Source organism: Aptenodytes patagonicus, chromosome 4 (genome assembly GCF_965638725.1).
Source record: "Aptenodytes patagonicus chromosome 4, bAptPat1.pri.cur, whole genome shotgun sequence".
Lineage (NCBI taxonomy): Eukaryota > Metazoa > Chordata > Aves > Sphenisciformes > Spheniscidae > Aptenodytes > Aptenodytes patagonicus.
The window spans coordinates 7,168,239-7,174,238 of NC_134952.1; positions in this window are offsets into that span (position 1 = coordinate 7,168,239).

A 6,000-nucleotide genomic window follows, 5' to 3' on the forward strand; every position below is an offset into this window, starting at 1 on the left:
CAACCGCTGAAAGTCTAGAGGGCTATACAGATACATGCTGAATGCCAGGACCCACACTCTTCAAGGATCCCCTCTGGACAGGGTGGACTTAGAATCAAAAAATAGCTTCAGGATGAACAATGAAAGGATTAGTACCAGTCCTTAATGCTAAAAATAGTGATGCTGTGAATGGACATAAAACCAAAGCTATTTGTTTACCTGTTAAATATTCCTCCCCTAAAAACATAGCATCCTATGTATTCCTGCTTTGCGAAGGTATCTAGAAATAAATCCAAATACAGACAAGTTCTGAAGGGCAGAAATGGAAATTCCCTCCTCTTATGTTTGGCCTCCCTGGAAGATTCAGCGTGCCAGGGCTATTAATTGTGGAGTGCTCAGCACCCTTTCAATGGGTCTTGAAAAGGCAGGGCTTCATTTAGTACCAGGCTTGCAAGCAACTGTAAATAAAATGCTCTGCTGTTTTCTCTAAAGAGTAACAACACTCTAAAGAATGACAATAATACAGAACTGTACCACAAATGGTTTCTGAAAGCAATAATAAATTTTTATAAGTTTAATAGAAATTTACTTTTCTGTATCTTACTGGTAAAAATGATAGCTCTGGATGATTAAATGAAACATGTAAATATTCAGAAAGGTTTTATAAACTGGAAACTTTTCACCTAGCCAAAACAGAGATTTTTCTGTTTGAATAGCAAACACACAATAAGATTTACTTTCAAAATCTCTTAGAAAATGGTCAGGCTAATGTCTCATAGAAATCATTTGAATGTAAGACCAGTAAAGCACTTATTTATTCAAGCATTACTTTCCAACTGCTAGGCAATTTCAAAGCTACATTTTTTTTATCAGTCTACTCCATAGTTTATATCTTAAAACATTCAGCTTACAAAAGCCTTCCTTTACAGAGACAGACATTAAGATTCATAGCGGCACATAACTGTGCAATGGATGGGTGAATATTTGTTTGGTCTACAGCTAAAATTAACATCTCCGCCTCAGATTTTAGTTATGAAATAATGGATGCCAGGGTGCAGCAGGGCCAGCAGCTCCCTCGGGCTGAGCACTGAGAGCAGCGGAGGGTCCCCACAGGGGGCCATCCCACTGCCAGGGAGCAGAGCAGGCTGGGGGGCAGCTGGGGACATCCCCAAAGCCAGAGCATCGGCCGTCTCCCTGGGTACAGGGACAGGCTGAGGCCAGGCTGGGACATCAGCCCACAGGTCCAGCCCAGCTCGGTAGGACCCAGGGTGGTGAGGGCAGGGCTTGGGCAGAGCTTGGAACCAGCATCCTACAGCATCGCTGGGGCAGGGACTGATGGCCCTGGGTTGAGCTGAAATGGGGTCCTGGGCCCATGGATGGGGCATGGTTGGGGGTCCCAGGTGAGGCTGCTCAGGGCCATTAACACCCACTGGTGACCTCAGGGTCATGACAGTGTAGATCAATTTTAAAAAATGAATAATGTAGTAGAAGAATGGAAAAAGCAAAATGCTGTTAGCAAGAGGAAGTCTTTAAGTGTTGGAAGTCACCTGAATAGAAACTTTTCTTTGTCCTTGAAAACGCTTCCTTTTCTTTTTCCTAACCAGAGTTTAAAATTTAAGTTCTAAACACAAGACTACGAGCCAAAACTTTGAGCCGAGCACCAAAAGTATCATTACCTGCACAAATCTCTCCAAATAAAGCCTTCTATTCTCTGTGTACTCAAAAATTGGTATAGTCCATTAATGAACTTATTTACATTGAACAGACTAATAGCTTCTGCTCCAGGATTTATAAGTAGCATCTTGGTCACTTGAAATAAGAGTCGGTGCCACTGGCTGCATCCAGTGACCTGGAAATACATTTTCCCCATAGCTTTTGCTAAAGCCTTCAAGCATCAACTACTTTTTATGACAATTGATGTTTCTCTGTAATGTACATCACTCTAAAACATTTTACAGTGCCCTGTGTCAGCCCTGAAGAACAAAGATAATTGAGTAAAGCCAACATAAAAAGTACATAAATTCTCAAAATACTTCAACTCTTCAATGACTGCGCCCAATACACAACCCACACATATTACTGAGATGATGTTAAAGTTTTATGTTACAAGCAACATCAAATACATCAGAAAACTTTGATTTATATACTCAATATTAGACATATAATTTTAAAAGATTAAGGTTTTTACTTATATTTGGAGGAAATTCATTTGAATGACAAGATAACTTGAAAGTCTTAACTCATTCCCCAGGAGAAGAGCTGCAGTCACACTTCACTCACCTCAATACAAAGTTTGTGCATAGGTAATTAACTCTTAAATGCTTCTAGAGAAAAAAAGAAATTACAATGGATTTTCCTCTTCTGCATAGGCTGTAAGACCATCACTGATATCCTGGCAACACAACCATATAAAAATCTGGGGTTTGTTCAACTGTCAGAAAATTAATTGAAACACTTCCTAGCAGCTTTTGTGCATGGAGTTTAGTACTTTCATAACTGTGCTGGCTGACCAAGTCACAACTGGAAGGAAGAACGAAGTAAAGGGAATAATTTAGGTTAGGAAACTTGCAGATACCATCACTGTAAGATAGGTGGTCTGGTTCATGTACCTTTTTCAAGCTATAGCAGAACATACACAAGGTCAATGGGGGCACCTAGCAGCTTTTTTTAAATCTTTTTTTTTCCCCTAGGACCCGTGACATTCCTGTCCTGGTTTCAGCTGGGATAGAGTTAATTTCCCTCTTAGTAGCTGGTACAGTGCTGTGGTTTGGATTTAGGAGGAGAACAATGTCGATAACACACCGATGTTTTAGTTGTTGCTGAGCAGTGCTTACACTGGTCAAGGACTTTTCAGCTTCCCATGCTCTACTGACTGAGAAGGCTGGAGGTGCACAAGAAGCTGGGAGGGGGCACAGCCAGGACAGCTGACCCCAACTGGCCACAGGGACATTCCATACCATGGGACGTCATGCTCAGTACATAAACTGGGGGAAAGCTGGCTGGGGGGGCCGCTGCTCGGGGACTGGCTGGGCATTGGTCGGCGGGTGGTGAGCAATTGCATTGTGCATCACTTGCTTTGTGTATTATTATTATTATTATTATTATTACATCATCATCATTATTATTATTACTACATCATCATCATCATCATCATTATTATTATTATTATTATTATTATTATTATTATTATTATTTCAATTATTAAACTGTTTTTATCTCAACCCATGAGTTTTTCTCACTTCTACTCTTCCAATTCTCTCCCCCATCCCACCGGGGGTTGGGGGGGAGGAGTGAGCAGGCGGCTGTGTGGTACTCAGTTGCTGACTGAGGTTAAACCACAACAATTCCCTAGACATCTCTGGTTTTTAATAGTATTCCAGCTGCCAGGCTTGTGCCGAAGTGCTCAAAATTTGAGAGACCTAAGATGTCTCTGCACCTGCTTTATGTCTGTAGTGTGGTGGGACTGATGACCTAAACATTTCCTGATTCATCTTGCCCTGACAACATACAAAACATAGACTAAAGATGGCAAGCCTCTGGAGGGTAGAGTATTTCTTTGAAGCGTACTTCATCCAGAATCAGATAGATCAGGTGGAGTATCTGCCTCCTTGCTACCAGTGCGCTCTAAGCCAAATTTATCAATTGGATGAGAAATAACCCACCAACTTCTGAGTCACCAAAATGTCATGTTAATGACATGTACTTTATCAGCCTCTGAGTGAGAAATGCTGCTGATTGGTTTCTTTGACCACAGTTTGCTGTGTGTACAGTACATTGTACGCAGTATCAAAGAGGATGTGGCTGAGCAGGAAGGGAGACCACCTGTTTGTCTTATGCTGCCTGTACACACTGGATCAGAAAGAACTCCCAGCAAGGAGAAGCAGATTTCTACTTCCTTGAAGACAAATTACCATGCTGAGCCTGCAGAATATTTTAGAATGAAGGTAGGGAGAGATGCAGGAAACTCAGAGTTTGTAGCCTTGAAGACTAAGGGGAAGAGGAGGATCTTCCTGCAACTGCCAGCAGACCTAAACTGCTCAGACGTAATGGAAAGATTTTCCTAGAAACACAAAACTGTCTGGAGTATATGGTATTTAACCCAAAATATTCTAACTTTTGGACACCCTGTATTCTCCCAAAACAGATACTTATCAATTCCCCTAAAGAGAGTGGGCAGGATAAGTAGTGCCCACTACTAGAAACCTCATTAATTATCTGGTGCATAATTGAATGCACCCTTAGCGTAGCAAAAAGAGTGGAAACATTCCAGGTCTCATTCTGCTTCAGATTCTTTCTCAGAAACAACACACGAGAGAAAAATAGCACAGCCTGCTTAAATTCACATCAAAAGAAAAAGGATCCAAAACCTCTGAATATCTTGAGCTGCAAGGTACATTGTTCTGCACATTACCATGTAAGAGTGACTGAGTGCCCAACACTCCTCAAGATACTGTTTTTCAGATACGGAAAAAATTGTCTTAATACGTAGACAGAGTTGGAAGAGAGAAACTTCAGCACTGGGAATAGAGGAAACCTCTGCTTGCAAAAAGTAATAAGGGTATGAGCAAAGTACTCTGTTTAGCAAAAAAAAAAAAAGTCATCTGTGCAAATGAGGGAGAAGAGGGAGAAGAACTGGTTAGGTAGCAGCTCGTCAGAAATAAAACTTAGGAATTATTGCAGACTACAAATCATCCTGGAGTCAATAATACACAATTGTAAAATAATAGTAAACATCATGTTAGAACACAGAGAGAGACATAAAATATTATTTAACCTATGCCTCACCCCTCTCTGAAAAGGCCACAGTTGGTATACTGCGTCCCATTTTAGACATATTTGTTCAAGAAAGATATAAATTGACAAGACTGCATGGTTAGGTGCATCCTGATGCCACACTACTAATTCCTGACATAGCTGTTTGGCCTTAGTTTGACTGGACACAGAGCTGCACTGCTATGCTTCTAGGGACTCAGTGCCCAAAACCAAAGAAAGCATAGCTGATATATTACATGTGTGAATTGTCTTCTGCCCACAGTTATCTATAATGGACTACATGGAACAGAAAATCAACATAATGTTTTCCTCAATAGCCTTCTGCAGTTCTTGACTTGCAAGATATCTGACTGGGCAGCTCATCGAAATATTTGTCCTGCAAATGAGAACCTACCCTTGACAGCACATTGCCATTTGCTCTTCTCACAGAATCAGTGATTTTTCCTCTGTACCTTGCAATACTAACAGTTTATGAATAGCATCCAGATTTACAATAACCTCGCCAAAAGATTATTCATTAAAAGATCATCATAACAACAGATCCAATTCAAGTATTTCTAAACCTCTTTGCTTTGCTAGGGCTCAAGGTCAAGAAACAAACATTCAAGTGCACTAAAAGTCTGGGCAGAAGAGCACTGAGGGACTGAAGGTCAGCAAGTGCTTATCTCCTGTGAGACATAATCCAAAGAGCCACAAGTCTCTCTATTCAGACTCAATTCCATCTTTCTTGAATTCTTATAATCAAGCTCAAGCCTATCTTTTTTACGTCCCCAGATACAGTATTCTTGCCCATTGGCAAATTTCAGACATTATCTCAGCTTTTCAGATGACATTTCCACAGATTATTATGCTGCAAAGCCTTCAACTTCTAGTATTCATGGTTTCTCATGTGAATATCGTCCAACAGTTAATCCCTTCTTACAACCTCTGAGGAATTGGAAATATCAATAGAATAGCCTGGAGCAGGTTCTGGAAAATTTCTCAAGTCTCTGAAAATATGGCTCACAAAAAACAAAAAAACAAACAAACCTCCCTGGCCCCATCAGCTGTTCATCCTGTTTGAATAATGATAGATATCTATTTCTACAAAGGGAAATGAAAAAAAAATCCAACCTCATTTATGGACCACAGGCTGATGAATATCACATAAAGACTAATGACTGAAAATCTAAATAAATACTTTATTTACAACAGGGTTACAACTTTAGCTATGAATCCAGTCACATAAAGATTGACTTCCAGCTGCCT